Raw genomic sequence first — 21,463 nt, forward strand, 5'->3', positions numbered from 1 at the left:
ACATAAGCATTTAATACACTAAAACAAACCTGAACACTATTGTTCAGCATGCACTGCCAGTGAGAAAGACTAAAATCAAACCAAACCAAGCCTACACTGCTGCTGTAGTCAGTCTGTGGATGCACATTCATCTTTCAACATTGAACTTCAAAAGTATGGATCTGTTGTGCTTGAGGGGCAGTTGGTGAAAGGGAACAGGCAGCGGGAGTTACAAAATAATAAATAATCAAAATTCAAATAAAAAAACAACAGTTCAACCAACTGCATCATGAAACCACATAACTGTCATGTGTCAACCATGTCATTTAAAGCGGATTTCCGGTTTTATTTAAAAAGCTGAGAGGCATTTGCCTAATCAAAGTTCAAAGCTGACAGTTAAAGCAAGGCAACCTGGCTTTCTATAATTCCCATAAGAAAAAAAAATCTAATCAAAATTACAAAGGAAATATTCCCTGCTGGGTTGGCCAGGTAGGAAACAAATAGGAAATCATTATCAAAAAGACTGTTTGTTTTTTGATGTTGCTAGAGGAAATATGCATAAAACATTCATAAAGGTGTTACAGCAACAAACCTAGACCCCCTCAAAATGATACCAATAATGTAATATCTAGACCTAGTTATGGTCTATTCTTCAACAGGAATATGTAAAATATATGCTATCATATCCTATCAGTGCATTCGTCTTTCCTTTTGTTTCAGTACAGTCAAGGAAGGTGACAGAGTTTTCAACGTCAAAATTGCTTCCTGAGTGACATGAGGACGTCCTACGTCAGACCTGCATTAGACAACTGACCTATATTAGGGTAAACAAACATGCCTGGGCATGTGGACACAAAGAATACTCAGATTCCCTTTTGTTGCATGCTGGAGATCATTACTGACAATAAATATCTAGCTGGTCACCAATAAATTTCCTACATCCATGCAGATGATTTGTTTGAATTTGTGCCTCAACACCAACTTTGATTTGAGTAGAAAAGTTCTGTGTTTCGTATAGGAATCATTTGTGTCAACATGGCTAACAATGTATGTCTCAGGGTCAGTTTTCACAGAAACGTCTTTACTAACAACTGGGAAAAAGGCATTTGATCACTCCAAGGAAAACACAAACTTGGTCTGAGGAAATCTCCAAAAACTGTCGTCGCTCAAGCTAATGTGCTTTTTAATGCTTCTCTACCAAAGTGTACATTTTTCGAGCAGTGATACTTAAGTTCTCACACTAATGTCGCCCGCAAGGGGGCACAAGCCAGTGTCTTCTTGTGGAAAGAGTACTTTGAAGAGTTGATGAATGAGGAAATGAGAGAGAACAAAAATTAGAAGAGGTGACAGTTGTGGACCAGGAAGTAGCAAAGATTAGTAAGGATGAAGTGAGAAGGGCATTAAAGAGGATGAAGTGTGGAAAGGCACTTGGTCCTGATGATATACCTGTGGAGGTATGAAAGTGTCTAGGAGAGGTAGCAGTAGAATTTCTGACTGGGTTGTTCAACAGGATCTTAGATAGTGAGAAGATGCCTGAGGAATGGAGGAGAAGCGTGCTCGTGCCCATTTTTAAGAACAAGGCAGACGTGCAGAGTTGTGGCAACTACAGAGGAATAAAGCTAATGAGCCACACAATGAAGCTATGGGAAAGAGTAGTTGAAGCTAGACTGAGGGCAGAGGTGAACATTTTTGAGCAGCAGTATGGTTTCATGCCAAAAAAAAAAAAAAAAAAAGAGTACCACAGATGCAGTGTGCAATGGGAGGGACCCAAGTGGAAGAGTGAGGTTACAGGGAGAAGAGACCAAGAAGGTGGAGGAGTTTAAGTATATAGGGTCAACAGTCCAGAGCAATGGAGAGTGTGGAAAAGAGGTGAAGAAACATGTGCAGGCAGGCTGGAACGGGTGGAGAAAAGTGTCAGGTGTGATAGAAGAATTTCAGCTCAAATGAAAGGAAAGGTTTATAAAACTGTGGTGAGACCAGCAATGTTGCTTGGTTTGGAGACAGTGCCACTGAGGAAAAGACAGGAGGCAGAGCTGGAGGTGGCAAAGATGAAAATGCTGAGGTTCTCTTTGGGAGTGACCAGGATGGTTAGAATCAGGAATGAGGCTTTGGAGATAAAGTCAGAGGGGCCGGACAGAGATGGTTTGGACATGACAAGAGGAGAGATAGTGAGTGTATTGGCAGAAGGATGCTGAGTTTCCAAATGCCAGGCAGAAGGTCTAGAGGAAGACTAAAGAGGAGGTTTATGGATGTAGTTAAAGAGTACATGAAGGTAGTTGGTGTGAGAGCAGAGGACAGGGCTAGATGGAGGCAACTGATTCGCTGTGGCGACCCCTGAAGGGAAAAGCCGAAAGGAAAAGAAGAAGACAACACTCAAGTTATCACACTAGATATACTGAGCAGCTTACGTTAATTACGACCACATTGTGTTGTATGTAAAAATTTAAAAAAGTGAGAGAAAATCTTTCATTTCTATTAGATCATCCTCCTGTGAAAATAGCAACAACAAAAACATCAAGTCAACACTAAGAGTCAAGCTCAACAGCAGTTTTTTGCTTTATAATATCTGACTGACAATGACAGAGGCAGACTATAGAACTTACAAGATGTGGGGCTGAAAAAGTTTAACAGCAGGTGGAGGAGAAATAAACGGATCCTGAGACAGACAAGACAAACTGACAGAACAATACAACAAAAATCGGCAGTAAAACTGCACAAATGTGCCTGCTTCAACAACATGCTGCCTACTGGCAGACTAAGAGCAGCATTTCTTAAACAATAGATGTATTCATTTGGAGATCACATTCCCCTTTTTGGGTAGACCTTTAAAACACACAAGTCTTATATGAACTAGCTTTAGAGCTGCAAAGAACCTATTTGCTGCTTGGCCCTGAGGCCTGGTGTCTGGTGCGCATGTCCAACCACATACCAGTGTCTCGGGGCCGAGGGTTAAGGCAGAAATGGGTTAAGGCCTGTGCTGTTTTTTTGAATATCACATTAAAAACTGGAGGATAAACAGAAAAAGAAGAGTGAGGGAGACTAGGAGGAGGTGGAAGAAGTGCAGGAAGGACTGGAAGGAGCTGTTTGGGGGAGGGGGCTGAGGGTGGGAAGTTAGCACACAGGGAAAGGATGGGGGTATGGAGAAGAATGGTTTGGAGGGGAAGGGGATAGAGGTCAGTGGCCCAGGGTATGTGAGCTGCACACTGGAATCCCCTCAGGAAAGAAGGGGCAGGGCGTGGTAAAGTGTGGATAAGTTAAGGGTCAGGGTCTAACACTAAGGGGCCATTTACTCAAGACCGGTTTTAATGCAAGACTGATAAAAACTACTGGTTTGTTGAAAATCCCAATGATGTTTGGGGACCTGACTTGATAACATGTCATCACCAACTACTGGCCTTGCATGCATACTATTACTTAGAAGTCTGGATGAGAAATGTGTTAAAACGGTTAAGTAAAAGGAGTACATACAGTAGAAAAGAAACAAAGATATAAATGACGAAGAATAACAGAGACTTGTTAGTATTGTTCACTGTCCACATCGAGGAATGCCCATGTATGAGCCTTCATGGGGTAGCTGCATTCCTCTCATTACACAGCTAACAAGAGTTCGGAAGGGCAGAGAAGCAGCCAAAGCTCACTCTTGCCAACTACGTGCAAAGAAACAACAACACAAGATGAGGAAAAAAATTATTCAAGACAACTATTCCTGGAAACTAATGAATGTTAGCTGCTGAAGGGGAACATTGCGCATCTCGGCCGCTGACAACATCAATGATTAATCCCCCAGATATCCCTGGGATATTCCTTGAGGTAAATCATTTCCATAATGACAATAGCATTTGAGTTTTTTCTGCTGATTGCCACATATTTTGTAATGAAAAGCGCTCAATGAAGAATCACGCTTACGAGATTGCCTCGCCAGCCTTTTGCTAGTACAGTGTAATCCACTCAGGAGGGGCGTGGAATTGACAAGGTGACTGCGACTGTGATGACGATGATGGTGGCAAAAAGGCAACAGTGGGAAAGTCTACCTCTCACCTTTTTTTGCTCCCATTTGGTGCAAACATGTTTTCCCTCTTTCACTTCTGCATGATGCAAGTATGCAAGCACTTCCTCCCACCTCGCCTTTATTGTTGTACTGCTTGTGTGCTGTCACCCCCACTAATTTTATCTTCATGTTATAGATTTCCCATCCCCATCAGTCAGGATTGTCTCTGTGGCCATCACCCTCTCCCACACTTTCCCTCCCCATTCATACCACCGTCTCGGGGGATGTGTTGTCCATTAGTAAGAAATTGGAGTTTGAGGGCAGGAGATAGAAGCTGTGGGTAGGGACACTCCTTGCACTTTTACCACTTCCTGGTCATCATGTGCTCCCACTTTGAAATGGTACAGAAGGACAAATGTACAAATTGTGAACAGGTCTGATGTACTGCCACTAGTGGACTTATGGAAATACCTATTAAATAACAACTAACAATAGTAGGCATAAATAAACTAACATTATGATTATTCATTTTCTCATACAGCAATCCAGGATGCTTATTCACAGAAGAGGGTAGTGGATTTCTATTAGGGTTTAAAAATTAATAAATTAAATAAACAGAAATTCAAAAGAATCAACAGCACAGTACAGACGCTCCCCTACTTACGAACATTCGAGTTGCGAACAACGGTACATACGAACATTTCTGCGCGTACAGTATGTCGAAAAATGTTTGGAAAGAAATGCTGTAAGTTAGATTTTGTATTGCGCGTAGTGCTTCTTTCCGCCGCTAATACCGACGATTGGCGCTGTGAGAGCTCATTGGAGGCTGAGCAACGTGGCGAGGAGGAGGAGGAAGAAAACGCCGGTCCCCATGAAGCAGGAAATAACTTTTGAAGCCGATTCCAGCGACGACGAAGAATCTCTCATGATATAAAATCCTCCTCTTCCTCCTCCTCCATCATCTCCTTAAGCATCGAGTACATCTTCCAAAAGTAAGTTAAACTTCATTTTATTTATCTTATTACGTACATGTACATACTGTGTGTGTGTGTCTCGCTCTCTCTCTCTAACATACGTAGTACAGTACAGTACTGTACGTATTCTCTCCATTTTATTAAAAAAAAATTTCAGTACAAACCAATGCAGGTTACTTGTACAAGCCTTAAACATACTTATATAAACCTTCAATATACTTATATAGGCTTTAAACATAAATTATAATACAAAATATAGCACTGAAGCAACTTACGAACAAATTCACCTTACGAACGATCGTCCGGAACGTAACTCGTTCGTAAGGTGGCGAGCGTCTGTATATTACAATCTAATGGTGAATGGACTGCTTTTGATATAACACTTTTATCTACACCGTATGGTGCCCAAAGCACTTTACAATGCCTCACATTTACCCATTCACGCACACATTCACACACCAGTGGTCGGCTGCTGCCATACAGGGCGCTGCCAGGTCCACTGGGAGCAAATCAAGGTTCAGTGTCTTGCTAAAGGACACTTCAACATGGTCACCAGGGATGAGTATCGAACCCACAACCTCACGGCTGGGAGACGACCACTCTACCACTGAGCCTTGCCGCCCCCGTTTATCAACAACCGTTTATCATGGAGGGTACGTTCCAGACCTCTCTACAATTTGCGAGAGGTGAAAATACGTAATATGAATTTGTATTGCCATTTTCCCATGCCAAATTGTGTTCACAGTCCGTCCCTGCCGGGTCAAGACAATGGAGCTGCAGAGGATCCTGGAAGAATGCATGCATAAAGGTGTGACAGAGAAGGATGGGAAGGTGCCTCAGACTCCAGGGGGATTACTTTATAAAAGAACACCTAAGAGTTTAAACCTGAAATATATCTTCTCTGACACCAGGCCTGGAACTTTTGTTACACACCTCAGGCACGGACGGATGAACACTGTGGTACGCTTTATTTTGCTGAGAAATCATAGCATGCAAAAACCAGAGGGTGAAAATTTACCCCCTGATGGTCTGATTTTCCCAAAGAGAGTAAGGAATTCTCTACAGCAAAAAGTAATGGATGATATTAGGGCAGGTAAAAAGCTGTTGTTGCCTGTGCATGTATTCCTTATGTAACAACCAAGCAAATACACGTCTGCACACAAACGTGGAAATACAGATCATCAGTCACACATTCATGGTCTGATCCAGAAGAGTTGCAAGTGGAATTATAGACACTCTGTGGATCAGCGAGACTTATTTGCGTTTTCGCAAATGGGGCTGTCTGTTCATTGGTACGATTTGATCGCACGGTGATAAAACAACTACGGGGAAGCGGTAAGAAATCCCTTCATGTCTGTCATACTGCACTGCACATATGGACATAAAGCACATAAGCCTACATTTATTACTGCACCACTTAAGAGAACATACAGCACAAGTTGGTTATATGCCCTTTTCTACTTATAGCTCACTTCCACCTCTTCCCCCCGCCCGCCTGGCACTGTGGCAATATAGCGGACACCGATAGACCTCCCGAGGAGAGTGGCAGACAGATGGACAGAGGGCGGAAGGATGCAGGATGAGGGTACAAGAAAGGATAAGCGGGACAAAGACTCCAAACAAATACACTCAACAAATAAGAATGCAGGATACAAGACAAGAAGGGAGAGGCAACCACGAGCGCAGCTGATGAGAGTGTAAGGTTCCAAGTCGTGGTTCTTGAAATAATGAACAGACAATTTGGAGAAGTGTAAGGATAAGAGGGCAGAGAAAAGTGTGTGTAATGGCGGTTTAACCTCTTGAACTGCAGCAGAAGGTCTCACTGATAGCACCTCTAAATATAATGTGACGGTGGACTATGACAGCTGGAAGTTCAAACTACTGCCTTATAAATCCTCTCAGTCTCGCACATTTATCCAAAAGTAGTGACAGCGTGGTGTCTACTTCAATGCGGAGGCCATTTCTCTCCAAGTGGACGACAAGAGAGGGGAAATTATGAGACTCAAGTGCTTCCTTTAAAAGTTTGGAGTCAATTTGTTAGCCGTCATTCACAAAGATTAACTTTTCATCAGCAGGTTTACAAGCACAAGTTTCTTTGACACTTTTATAAAAGGTCTTAATTTAACAATGTATCAATCGTTTGGAAATTGATTTGCAGACTGATAACTGGCAGTATGTATACAAACTGGAAGTCTTTGTCCAAGAGGTTAGATGACCGAAACAAACTATACATCCAAGATGATACAAAAGATAAATCCAGTGTTTTTCTCTAGCACAAACTCATAACTCTCAACATTTCATTTTACTCTCGTGCAATGACAGCTGTCAGAACGTACAGTATATCATAAGTTTAATCACATACATACATACGAACATTTCTGCGCGTACAGTATGTTGAAAAATGTTTGGAAAGAAATGCTGTAAGTTAGATTTTGTATGGCGCGTAGTGCTTCTTTCCGCCGCTAATACCGACGATTGGCGCTGTGAGAGCTCATTGGAGGCTGAGCAACGTGGCGAGGAGGAGGAGGAAGAAAACGCCGGTCCCCATGAAGCAGGAAATAACTTTTGAAGCCGATTCGACAGCGACGACGAAGAATCTCTCATGATATAAAATCCTCCTCTTCCTCCTCCTCCATCAAATCCTTAAGCATCGAGTACATCTCCCAAAAGTAAGTTAAACTTCATTTTATTTATCTTATTACGTACATGTACATACTGTGTGTGTGTGTCTCGCTCTCTCTCTCTAACATACGTAGTACAGTACAGTACTGTACGTATTCTCTCCATTTTATTAAAAGTTTTTTTCAGTACAAACCAATGCAGGTTACTTGTACAAGCCTTAAACATACTTATATAAACCTTTAATATACTTATATAGGCTTTAAACATAAATTATAATACAAAATATAGCACTGAAGCAACTTACGAACAAATTCACCTTACGAACGATCGTCCGGAACGTAACTCGTTCGTAAGGTGGGGAGCGTCTGTATATGCTTCGACAAATATTATGTATTAAGTTGTGTCCTCCAGTCTCACCTGAGGATAGTGCACTTAAACAGCTCTAACGGCAACAAACACATGTATGCAAATATGTACGTCAGATGGGTTTACCTGCCGGAGACACTGAGCATCATTTATACACTCGTTGTGTGCTTTCTTATGACAACTTCTTAGTTGAAGGGGATTAAGAGGCTTCGCCTGAATGAGCCGCCAAGCACAAGTATAATTGGGTTGACGGTTAGTCTCATAGAAGCACGGAAAGCCCTTTATATTCTTCAATGCATACATCTGGATGCCATTTAGGAAAGTTTTTACATTTAGTTTTGAACACATTTAATTGTCTGTTAGGTGCATGACCTAATGTGATATGATAAATCCAGTGGAATCTGTAAATTGAAACGCCCCTAGAGTCATAAAATTCAGATTTTTAACACAATTGACAGGGGGAAAAAGTGCCTTCAGAATTACATATCATATCAAACCAGTTAAGAGGTTAAAAAAATGTCATGAGTTATACACACACAGAACTAACAAATGATTCTTTGCCAGTAAAATCTCTCAAAGTAAAATGTAGTATTCCTAGGATTTCTCTTACGCCCATAATCCGCCTAAACGATTTGCCTGTTAAACACAGAAATAAGGTAACCAAAGCAAATTATAACGGAATAAATATTCATCCAGCTCATTAGAAAGAAATTACCGATTTTGTAAAAGCACCAAAAACAAGTATTCAACTTTTTAATTGATTTTACTCTCATTTTGGATAAATTCATTAGTTTGACCTCTAATACGCACTCAGTACAGTAATCATGCAAGTCGTTTCTTGTGCCTTGGAAGCAGCAAGTTTTCACACATTCATGTACTACACATCTTAGAAAAGATGCTGTTGCCTTGCATTCATATACGCCAAGCTACACTCTTAGGGGACAGATGGTCCCTCACACACAGACACACAAAACACCCTACAAGTGCGCCATATGCCCAGACGTCGGTGTTGTGCCTTCAACCTCTCACGCACGCCCTGTCTGCACTCTGCTTAACTAGGCAAAGTTTAAATAAATTCTGCTTTTTAAGACACCTCACTTTCTCCACCATGAGTAATTCGCATGCACTGCTGAATCTTGGGTCCAATTAAATGAGAAAAAGAGAAATGGAGAACAAGGTTCAGCCCGAGGGAAATGAAAAATAGTGTAAACTTATTTCTAAGGATGTATTCAGAAAAGCGTTGCCAGACTGCCAGTGAACACCGCAGCTGCACAAGGGCCTGTTCTAGTCACGTTCTCCTGTGTGAGAAGGCAAAGGCGGAAGAAGCAATATTTCAACAGCATCAACCGACTCATCCTGTCAGAAGCACAAGATGACACACGGCCCAATAGGTGCCGCTTCCACTCAGTGGGCTCAGTCCTTATGTGCTCTGATGAAGGCTAATAAAGCAGTAAGCAACTTCTTCACACTGCAATGCAGAGTACTACAGTTAGAGACGCAAACAACAACAGAGCTCGTGAGTCAGTTTGTCATTACAACATTCAGAGAGAGAATGTGCCATCCCTTTAAAATACATTTTAAAAAGATGTAAATTGTCCCTAAAGTCTATCAGTACTGAAAAGTTTATCTGTAGTACAAATGTGACTGAGGTGTAAGAGGACAGATCAGATATGCTCTGTCAATAGTTGGGTTTCCATCCACCCATATTTATTTGAATTTTCAAGAAATGCACGTTTTGAACATTTATGCTATTTTAGACGGAAAACAGCAAAAAAAAAAAACGCTATGCCCCTACGGTTTATCAAGGATTACAAAAGCAAACTCATACGACGTCGGCGCATGGCGCAGTCACTTCCTGGTCTTCCTGGAAACGGGCATACGTCGCATGTCCGTTTTGCGCATTTTCACAAAATTCGCTTACATTTTTTTAAACATTTGCATGGAAAGCTGACTATTGCGAAAGAGGTTTTTGTTGTATGTGTCAGTTTTATAGTTCGGTGTGTGACAGTGAGAGTACTAAGGAATACTTTGAAAAGTGTGTTTTATTACATTAAAATATATTTAAAGTGGTGGTTGCTTGGCCTTGTTGGAGGTATTGGAACTCATAAGTTTGACATTTTTGCATTCACTAATCAACAAGTAAATAGGAGGAAATTTTCAAACAAAGGCATATATTTTATTGTTGTAAAAAGAACATCTGTTTCACTCAAAATCAATATTCAAAGATCAGAACCAACAAAACATGAACTTCACGGGAAAAAAAATAACTCAATGTGACATTTGTTGTTGCCTTAAAGAGGAAGTTCAGAAAGGTGCAGCTTCACCTTGGCAAGTGCCACTCTCTTATCATCCTCGCAAACAAGGTCTAGTTCCTTTTGTTCATTTGTCTGTCTACCATCCTTGAAAAGGATTACTCGTATATACGTTGGAACAAACAGTATGCTGCCAAAAATGGCTAAGTGGAGTGTGAAGTCATGAATCATGTTTGTGGGGAATACAACGGACAAACAGTCTTGACCTGTCTTGGCACACAGAACACTTAAATTTTAGTCAAACCCAGGTTAAGAATCACTGGTTTCAAGCATGTGGGAGGGGTAAAACTTTTCTTATATGGTCTCTCTATATCGTGGATTTTCACTTTTTGCAGGAGGGTATGGAACATATCCAACAAGATAAACAGGATGAGTGTACTTGGTTTGTTTGTTCAGATAATTGGACTCACTTTGGAGCATCAATTTGACTTGACATGATTTTGCACGGAACTGTTAATTAATGGATTTGATAATAACAGCTAGCTTTTGAATTCAGGCATCGTTTGCACACACCAAAACAAAAGATTTTTTTTTTGTTATGCTAGAGTGGCTGAAAATGGTGAGCAACGATTATTTTCTAAAAGGAACTGAAGCTATTTAGCAGCCTGAGTGGGACACGCTGCTCAAGTGAGATGAGCAAAAGAAAATAATGACTTTGCTATGGAGGAAAATCTTGTCAGGGCAGGTGGAGGTGTGAGCTCAAGGAAAGGGGGATAAACCAACACTGTGGTGCAAGACGACTTTCCAGTACACCGAGTTGAAAGGGGTGAGGAAGAGACAGCAGGGGATGAAAAGGTTAATGCTAGCAGTTTTTGCTAAGTGCTTAGCACTTGTGGTTGGCTAATGGTATACTGGCAGAGCTACTTCACCATCACTCATATCCACTTGTCTGCCTGACAAGACTCAACAAGATGAGAAATAAGCCCTTGATTTGCAGACTAAACTGGAACACACACAATCACTTTCTGTACCTATTTTGCCTCCTCATACTAGACAACTAAGTCAAGTTATCTTTAGACACTTTCCTGAATCTCCAAGTGAATACATCTAGCTTGACCAAATTTGTGGATAAGCAGGAGCTGCACAACAGTACACAGGCTTTCCCAAAATATAGACTTCCTTTCTTCTATTTTGTTTCAGGTATTATTTCGGACAGATGCGCGGCCATCAGCATTTGACAGCTTATGCTTTGCAGTTTCTGGAAGGATATCATTACCCTGCCCGTGGCTCACCAATTTTTATATTGGAAAAGTGTTGCAAAATTGACACCTGGTAAGACGTTTTTCTGTGCCCAACTGCAGTTTGAGAAGCTTTATGGCCGTTATACTGCTCCATTGCAAAGTCAAAGTTAGGCTTTTCTATGTAAACTTTCTCGAAACCTGATCTTTATTGACAAACCACACAGCGTAAGGCCTGCTATTACCCCCACTAATGAACCCACACTGAACACCTAGAGATGGCGTTTGTGAAAAGCCAAGGAAAGTCTATCCAGAGGGCAACGCTGGAACTCGGCATCAACTTAAGTTTACCTCAACAGATACTTCAGCAAATGAGAAAGCTATGCCCGGATCAACTTCTGATTATTATTCAAAGGCTTCAAGCGGAAGATTCTGATGCTCAAGAACCTGAAGTCAGTACAGACGCTCCCCTACTTACGAACATTCGAGTTACGAACAACGGTACATACGAACATTTCTGCGCGTACAGTATGTTGAAAAATGTTCGGAAAGAGATGCTGTAAGTTAGATTTTGTATTGCGCGTAGTGCTTCTTTCCGCCGCTAATACCGACGATTGGCGCTGTGAGAGCTCATTGGAGGCTGAGCAACGTGGCGAGGAGGAGGAGGAGGAAGAAACGCCGGTCCCCATGAAGCAGGAAATAACTTTTGAAGCCGATTCCAGCGACGACGAAGAATCTCTCATGATATAAAATCCTCCTCTTCCTCCTCCTCCATCATCTCCTTAAGCATCGAGTACATCTTCCAAAAGTAAGTTAAACTTCATTTTATTTATCTTATTACGTACATGTACATACTGTGTGTGTGTCTTTCGCTCTCTCTCTCTAACATACGTAGTACAATACAGTACTGTACGTATTCTCTCCATTTTATTAAAAAAAAAATCAGTACAAACCAATGCAGGTTACTTGTACAAGCCTTAAACATACTTATATAAACCTTCAATATACTTATATAGGCTTTAAACATAAATTATAATACAAAATATAGCACTGAAGCAACTTACGAACAAATTCACCTTATGAACGATCGTCCGGAACGTAACTCGTTCGTAAGGTGGGGAGCGTCTGTATTCAGTTTTCAACCTAGGGTCAATTTTGCAACACTGCTCCTATTTATATTGGAGAGCCATGAGCAAGGTATGCTTACAAAAGCCTGAGCTGTCACATGTTGAGCATCCCATCAGTTCCTATGATACCTGCAACAAAATTGAAAAAATGGAGTGTATGGCAGCTTTCATCAGGACACCCTGTACATGAATTTAGGACTGGGCAATATGGCCATGAAATAAAATGTCCATTTTAATAGATTATTTCCAGTGTCACTTACAGTATACTGTATATCTATTATCTAAAGCATATCTTACCTTTTGCTTTTACTTCCCTATGGGAAGTTTCTTTATTTCCCCTTATAGGTCACCTCAATTAATGCTCCCAAGACATATATCGTCTTGAAACCCTTCTAATCTTTGATCCCAAAGGAACACAGGTCTTTCGCATGCACATCCAAAAGCATACCTAAAAAGGTACCGGTCTATCTAATGACAACCGGGCTGAGGTCATTAGTGTGATTGTCGTGTGTAGACAAGGGATTATTTTTGTCAGCACTCCACTCGACACAAATTGAGAGACTTCTGTTTATTGTTTTCTCTTTCTATAACATTTACACCTTTCTCTCTCTCTCTCTCTCTCTCTCTCCAGTCTCCATGAGGAGCATAGTGAGAAAGGCAAGGAAGGGTAAGTCAGTTATTAAGACAAAAGTATGTGGGAGCTGAGTAGGAATAACCTCGATTGGCAGTCTGACCAAATGACCTTGAGTAGGCTTATTTGGAAATCACACTCACACTAAGGCAGGCTGGCATCCAAATGGGAGAAAATTCACAGCAAAAAAAGTACTTAATGTATTTTTCAAATAGTAGCCTCCACTCTAAAAGCTTCAGTGCCCCAACTAAACAGTATATACTGTATTATAGATTCTAATAAATATATATATATATTACTGTAAATGTAATCATTTTAGCTTGGGGATGGCAATTAATTTTACTAAATGTTAAAAACAAAAATTGAAGATCTCGCACCTAAGAAACACTTGCTAACCTCTGCAGTTAGGTAAATAAACACCCTCCGCTCACTCCGTGAAATAACGCCCCATTACAACTGCATTGTGGGGGAACAATTGCAGCTACATGATCCATCCATTCACCTAGCAGAAGTGTTTTACAGCTTTTTAATTAATCAACTAAACATACGTGGGCATTAATCACAAGCTGCGGAGCATGGCACTAACAGCGGACTGTGCCTGGCTGCCGGCCCGAAAGCCACTCGATGTTTGGATTCTCAAGTGAGGCTCTCGCCCGACTCGAAACAATCCAAGACAGAAGCTAAATCAAACTCCTGGCACAATTGCTTGATAACGAAGGCGCCTAATTAAATCATGCGAATTAGAAGACAAATGGCGCGTTGCGGAACGGCAAGACCAATCTAAACTCGATTGAGCCCTGACCACACTGGTAAATATTGTCCCGTTCATTCTCTCCACACTGCGCATTAAATCCCATCCACACACGTTCACATTAATTGGCCTGTCAGGAGGTGTGTTTGCCAGGCTGCTCTGCACACTGACATGCTAACCTCGAGTCAGATTCCCATTTAGATCACGGCAGACACACGTGGCAGTGACAGCATGTTACGGTGTGTGTTTGTGTTCGACCTCACCGTAATTAGGGTGATAAATCTTTGTCAAAATGAACAACTGAGCTATAGTCATTTCCAACTCACGTCAAAGACTTCAAAAATTGTGCCTGCGAGGATTAATTATGCGCTGTGAGTGAGTTATATGGCTTAGCTGTCAACAATTGCTATCAGAAAAATACAGTGAAGAAAGTCCATTACTTTGAGTATGGTAGCTTGTTGATCCAACAAAAACATTAATCAAACTCTTATTGATATAGCAATATAGAGTATAAATAAAATTGAGTTGCAGTTTCTGCATAAAGATTTTACATTGGGGTCCTCAGTTTACAAGTTGCAATTACTGTGAATATCTGTATGAAAAACACTATCTAAAAAATTACTTTAAGTAAAGCGTTCAACACATTCTTGCTTTTTTACATGCAAAACAACCAACTATACAGAAGTAATACCTTCAAAAAGTAAAAAAAAACAAAAAAAACATGCTAAATATGAAATAATCACAAAAAAAACAGATTATATGAATATAGGGGGCCAGTACCGTTTCAACAGGGGAACCACAATGTGATTCATAGTGGCTCCACGGGGCCTACGCTCTAAAAGGCTTAATGTTGGACCCTGTCGGAGCAGTATTGCAAAATTGACACCTGGCAATAATTTTTCTGCCCCCGACTGCAATTCAGCCCCAGTTTGAGACGCTTTATGGCCATCACACTACTCCAACCCAAAGTACGATTTCTGCAATCCATGACAAATTCCGAGCTTTTGTTGATATTGAGCCCCATTGCAGCCCTCTCGATAGACTTTCATTGGCTTTGCGCCTGCTCAAGAAGTTAAGCGGAAGTACCAGACGTTCCGCTGCGCGGTTTATCAATAAAAAAATTCAGTTTTGATACACTTGCCATGGAGGGTGGAAATTGCACTACGTATTGGAGCAATGTGACGGCCATAAAGCTCCTCAAACCGGCTGTCAAATGCAGTCACAAGGACAGAAAAAATTCTTGCCAGGTGGTAATTTTGCAAATCTGCCAAGCCTAAGATGTGAAATTCTGAAGGCCTCATGTCTGTCTGAATGATTTGACAAGAAATTAGCAAACGGAGCATATTGTGACTTTTGGAACACATTTTTTTTACGATGCCGCACAAACAAAATGTCATTTCAATACCATCGTAAACTGAGAACTCCCTGCATTAGCTTAAGGCATGTATTGCATATTTCCATAGAAAAAAAACAAGAAAATAGTGTGTACAAAAACAAGATTATGGCACCATACTACTACTGTATAGAGAAGAATGTTCTCTGAAATAAAGATGAGAATGAACAGAATAGAATTATGGCAGGAAGAATACGCTTAAAACCAAACTAACAGCAGTGTTAATATTGCAGCACGAAACACATCACAAAGGAAGATATAACTTCTGCAGCTCCAAGTATGTCTCTATATGCCCTGCTCGTCTTGTGAAAGATATCCCAATGGGGCCAATACTCATGTCGAGAACAGCAGGAATAACACACAAAAAAACAGCCGTTGAGCTATGGGTTTTGTGATATCACACACACACTGAAAATGTACAACCTCTCTGCTGGGCTGAATTAATGTGCACATGTCACCCAATCACAAATGCCTCTGTTGGAAAATTATTTAGCTGCTGCTGTGACAGCATTTCTTTTTCCCCAGGACACATTGTTCACGCACTGAAATGTGCGCAGGAGTCACCCCCTGCTAACTACTACTGGCACACAATTAGCTAAATGAACACAACACATGCATCAACTGAAGCATGAGGCAAGCGCACAGGTGTAAATCCACTCGCTGCAGACATAACAAAACAAACAGCCCTCCTTTTTCTAAACCACTTGTTCTCATTGTGTGAACTTTGGGCATGAAGCGGTGTACACACTGGAAGGGCCGCCATCCAATTGCAGGGCACAAGAGCTTTTACACTCATATGTGCGGACAAGTTGAGTTTTCAATGAACCTAACATTTTTGGAATGTGGGAGGAAGAATATTTCATTATTTTTAAGTTTATCCAGGTCTCTTTGATAGTAATTTTTAACTAACAGACAAGACAAGGGGCCACCCTGCAATCCCCAACAACAATAAATAAAACAATAAAACTGACTCACGGAAATAAAAAAAAATGCCTCATCCCCCCTGAAAAACCTGGGGGGGAAACGATTGCCAAGAAAATATTAAGGCCTAACCTCATTGATTTTGGCTAAAGAGTAAGACTGGTATTCAAGGCAAAAATGTTGCCGTTTCAGTACAATGTAATAAAAAATATTTGAGGAGTTTGTTATGGTAGACCCTACAATTTATTTTAAAGAATAATAATACTTTCTACACGAAAATTTTAAAGGGACTACACCATGGTATTTGAAGCCCTTCCACAGTTAACTATAGGCATATAATGATAAAATCTTACCTTTGACACAACCGCGATGTAATTTCTAATGAAATATGAGTTATTTCGGTGGCTATTTTTCTTAACCGGAAGTCAAACACTCGGTTCAGTAAAACCCCGCCTCTCCCCCTGTGGCTGCCGCGCCCTTTCATGACGTCATCCGAGCAGGCTGCTTCGCGCAACGCCCACAGTATGCAGATTTTTAAAAATGGACTCTAAATTTCATGGGCTGTGTTAGATATTATTAACATTTAAATTCCTTATTTTCATATATTAACCATTGTTATACATTATTAACATCTTAATTCTTTATATTAACCATGTTGAAAGGTTTTATAGACGTGTAAAGCAAGTAGTGTTGAACTCAGTATAATTTGACCTTAAGATGGGACATATTATTAGGTCTAGAAGTTCCTTCTCTGTGGGAAAACACATTTGGTCCTTGAGAACAGAATCTGCTTCGAACACGCACCCCTGACTCTGTTTTCGCCATCGCTCATGGAAAAGTACCCAGAGAGTATGTTTTGTCTACAAATGAAAGAGAGGTGGTCGGTTTTAACTATAAGAAGCCATTTTACACGCGGAAGAGACACATTTCGACGCTCTGAATCCCACCTGTTTAAGTGATGAATTAGAGGCTGTTTGAGTGTCCAGAGATCTCTGTTAGATTAAAATCATTTTTGCAAAGGTGTTTTTTCTTACATTAAATCTGTCTTCAAGTTTTGGAACACGCAAAGAGGACAAATATTTTTGAGTCCTCTTCAGCGTCTGCGTTTGGTCACGCAAGCTATCAATTCTTGAACAAACATTTGAAACAAAACGGGTCCTTGCCGCAAGAAATTGTGGAAGAGGAGGGGAGCAGAGGGGTTAGAGGAAAGGAGGAGAGAAAATAAAGCACCACAGAAGGTCACGAACCCGCGCCCTGTTGCTTATGGGGTGAGCGCAATATCCATTACACCATCCATTCATTTTAATTCATCAGCGCAAATGTTTTACTTGTCAATGGATTTAAAGACAGCCAATTATCATTTCATTGCACTTTGGTATTGCAAATGTGAAGAATAATTGATTGCTTTGAAATTATTTGGACAGAATGTTTATTGATAAAGTCTGCAGCGGCGGTGCAGGGGTGGGGCCGCACGCAATGACGTCAAACCGTGCCTTCTCAGGTTGGGAGGGGCTGGTGCTTGGAGAGCAGAATAACCTAGAATTTCTCATACAGGGCGAATGGATGAAAACCCAACTGTGGTCATGTTTTTGGTGAGGAATTAGCATTTCAACACGGCTAAAAGCTCCAAAAAGTTACTTTTTCATGTTGCAGTCCCTTTAACATTTCTTAGATTTTTGTGTTCAAAATTTTGCTACAAAAACGGTCAATAGTTTTCAGGAAAACAGTTGGCTTCTTATAAATTAACTGTCACAGAGATAAAAGGTAATGTAAAGTCACACTGACTAAGGAATCACCCAGTGTAACATAAATTTACTTACAGCTGTGGACTACTATTGGCATCTTTCGGTTTCTTTGTATGGGGAGAAATGTTTGGCCACCCCATTTGGTAAAATATCTTTCTATCGTAGAATACAGAAATATCAACTAAATTTTTACGAGTGCACCACCACAGGGGGTGGTTGAGTCGGCACTGTCACAAAAATAGTCCCATTAATAAATAATGCAGTGCTTGGGATTTTTCTACAATTTTCAACTACATTCTTTCCTGTTAGACGCCATACATGAAAAAAAAAAAAAAAGCAGAGCATGCAGCATTAAGGCAGCTGGACCTGACTGGTGACAACACTCCCATTCATCAGCATATCCCTGGAGAGTCCTCGTCCCTGCACAGTGACAACAGTCTGCAGCGCACACACAGCACTGTACAAGGGCCCATGTCAGCATCATCACCGATCGAAGAGTGTGACTCGTGGGAGTGTGTGTGCACATATATTATTCATCAGCATGCAATCACATGAACAAAGTGTCTCTGGTAGGAGAGATAAGGCCTTCTTTATTTCTGCCTACCGCTTTTGTGTGAATGGATGTGTAGACGTGTGTGTTCTCCCCAGTCGTCTGGCAAACAGACCATTTGTAAGGAGAAGAGAGGAGTGGAAAGACGGGGAGACAGCGAGACGCAAAATACGCAAGAGCGTCTGAGGGATGCAGGAAAAATAGGAAGAGACAAAGCGAATCACTTATTGGACAGCGGCGTGACAGAACGTACAAGGAAGGGTGATGGGGGCTTATCAAGTCATATATTAATGCAAGGGCTCAACCTTGATTTTGTTGGGAGACATTTGCTTGTGCTGTGCGAGAAAAACACCGCACATCCACATGGCATTCAGTGCTCATGTACCCCTTGTAACAAGACAACACTGTCAACACTCACAGTGGGCTCGATTCCATCTGCAGTCTGCTTCCACAAAATAAAACACACGCGCTGGCACAGGCTGAAGAGAATTTCACACAATCTCGCAAGGCATGAAGAAACGCTTCAATAGGACTACCCTTATTTTTTTTTACATACATAGCTATGAAAACGTAACCTGCATTTTCTGGGCAGAAAACTGTGAAAACGACGGTGCATCAGTTGGAACGCGACAGGCAACACACATCAACAATGAACGGTCTCCTGTATTTACTTCTCGACATGTAGCTGCTACAGTAAAGAGATCCCCTTTTTTTTTTTCTAAGTCTGAGGCAGCAAGAAAATAGAATGCTGCAGAAAAGTGGAGACAGTGGAGTTCAATATTGCAGACAGAGAAACGGGATAAACTAACATGAGCGGTGTGTTCTTTTTTTAAACAGTACAATGATGTGACAAACTCAAATCTGCTCATCCAAATAAGCAACCGACAGTGGTTTATGCTACCCATATTGTAACTTACTAGGTACAGTGGAGCCCCACTATTCACAGGGGATAGGGGGCAGAGGCTGTATAAAAAGCAGACATGAATGCCGCCAACAATGCCTTCTCACATTGACTTTCAATCACAAATCTAACACGGCTACTGTTAGATGTGTGTCTGCCTTCCCCCACAGAAGTCTATTTGAGCAGACGACTACGCTACGTCCAAACTGCAGTGTATGATGCCCAATTCAGAATTTTATGTTAACCGTATCTTTTTATGTAGTCGTTCATATTACAAGAACAAATGCAACTTCTAATTGAAATGGAAATGAAAAAATTTTGATGAATGACATATATGGGCAAAAAAATTAAATAATCAGAATTGTAGTGTGAACATAGTCCTTAGGTTTGATGGGGGGTTTTTTGGGGCATTGGTAGAACCAACAATGACTGTTTATCGTTTCAATTAAAGGACCGCTACAATACACTCAGTATTATACTGTTCATACTTTAGACCAAGGCTCTCAAAGTTGCAGCTCGAGAGGCCCTGGGGGGGTTAGATAATATTTTGCAGCATCAAAGCTTAATGTTAGTGTGGCCCCACCTTTTTTGCCATGTCATTGTCCTGGGCTTATTATATTTTTGTTGTTGTTGTTTTTTTTTTTTTAATCATTCATGGGATACTATAGCTCAGGATCCTACCAGTTTTCAATGAATTGTAATTTTAAAATGGCATCAAGTAGAATGAAACTATCCTGTCACCCAGTCCCAAACTAGTCATGTCAAGAAAAGTTAGCTATGAGAACAGCCAATTTTAAGAAAAACAGGTGACTCGATGATTTTTGTTGAGCACAGGGGCTCCATGACATGTCTTGAATGCAGAGAGAAAGTTAGGGTAATCCCAACATTACTCAACTAGACATGTTGAAGAGTATGCAAAGTACCCAGGATATGTGCGAGGGGACCGGGTCATGTACATGTTCTGAAGAGCCATTAATGTTATGAATCTGAACTGTTATTAATACTAATAGAGATTGTGAAATGTTTATTTTTTGTACTTGAACATGCGAACACACACAGACTATCTCCAAATGCCCCACAGATACAGTAAATTGAGTTTGAGACCCCTGCTTTAGACAGTAGTTTGCAGATTTTGTTTTGGTTATTTTTCTTTTCTTTCTTTTTTTCCAAACATTACTTTCTACTGCTTGTTATCTAAAAATGAGATCACAATAATGCTACAATGCTACCATCTTTCCATTTGCTTGTCCTCATGGGTGGGGTGGGGCCTATTCCATCTGACTTTGGGCGATTTGCGGTTTGCCAGCCAACCACAGGGCATATATACTGCTGACCAAAAAAAAAAAAAAAACATTCTGACTGATACCACAACTATGGACAATTTATAGGCTAAAATGAACCTAGCATGCATGTTTTTGGAATGTGGGAAGATGACAGAAAACCTGGAGACTGCATTGATCTCCTTTCTCATGAACACCAAAATGCAAGAAAAAAAAAGGGGGGGGGGAATAAAAATCGAACAGTGTGAACATCAACTCCCACACATACTAGTGATGAACTAGAAAGTCTGCCATTCAAAAGCAAGCAAGTGCAGGCAGACAGGCGAGCACTAGATGCGCTATTGGTGGAAGATATGCCTTCTGTCTACCTCAGCATTTCTAAACAGTTATCTTCACTGTGCACAGGAGGAAAGGTCATTTATTTTTTTTCTTCCTCTCTCCTCTCCTCTCGACATCGCCGTCCTCCCATCACCTCTCCTCCTCCTCCTTCGCTCCAGTCTCTCATTTATCTCCACCCCACCTGCTCTCACGTCCTTCCCCCTTGGCTTTTATCTCCCCCTTTCAGCATCCTCCTCCTCTTCCTTCGCCGCAACACCCATGTCCTCTCCACCCTCATCTTTCCAGCTACTATGTTCTCGGTGCAACAGCCCATTCAGGCACTAAACAAAGCTGCCTACAGCATCATATGAGAGCTGATCAAGCACAACCAGAATGTGGGCCTTCATAGCCACTCAATGAGGAAATG

General features: G+C 41.0%; 1 protein-coding gene across 1 annotated transcript in view; it reads right to left on the reverse strand.

The window, feature by feature from the left end:
* The window catches only part of arhgap35a (Rho GTPase activating protein 35a), a 68,570-nt gene that overhangs the window by 26,988 nt on the left and 20,119 nt on the right, over nt 1–21,463 (reverse strand). The gene's annotated exons all lie outside the window — the stretch shown is intronic.

Source organism: Vanacampus margaritifer, chromosome 5 (assembly GCF_051991255.1).
Source record: "Vanacampus margaritifer isolate UIUO_Vmar chromosome 5, RoL_Vmar_1.0, whole genome shotgun sequence".
Lineage (NCBI taxonomy): Eukaryota > Metazoa > Chordata > Actinopteri > Syngnathiformes > Syngnathidae > Vanacampus > Vanacampus margaritifer.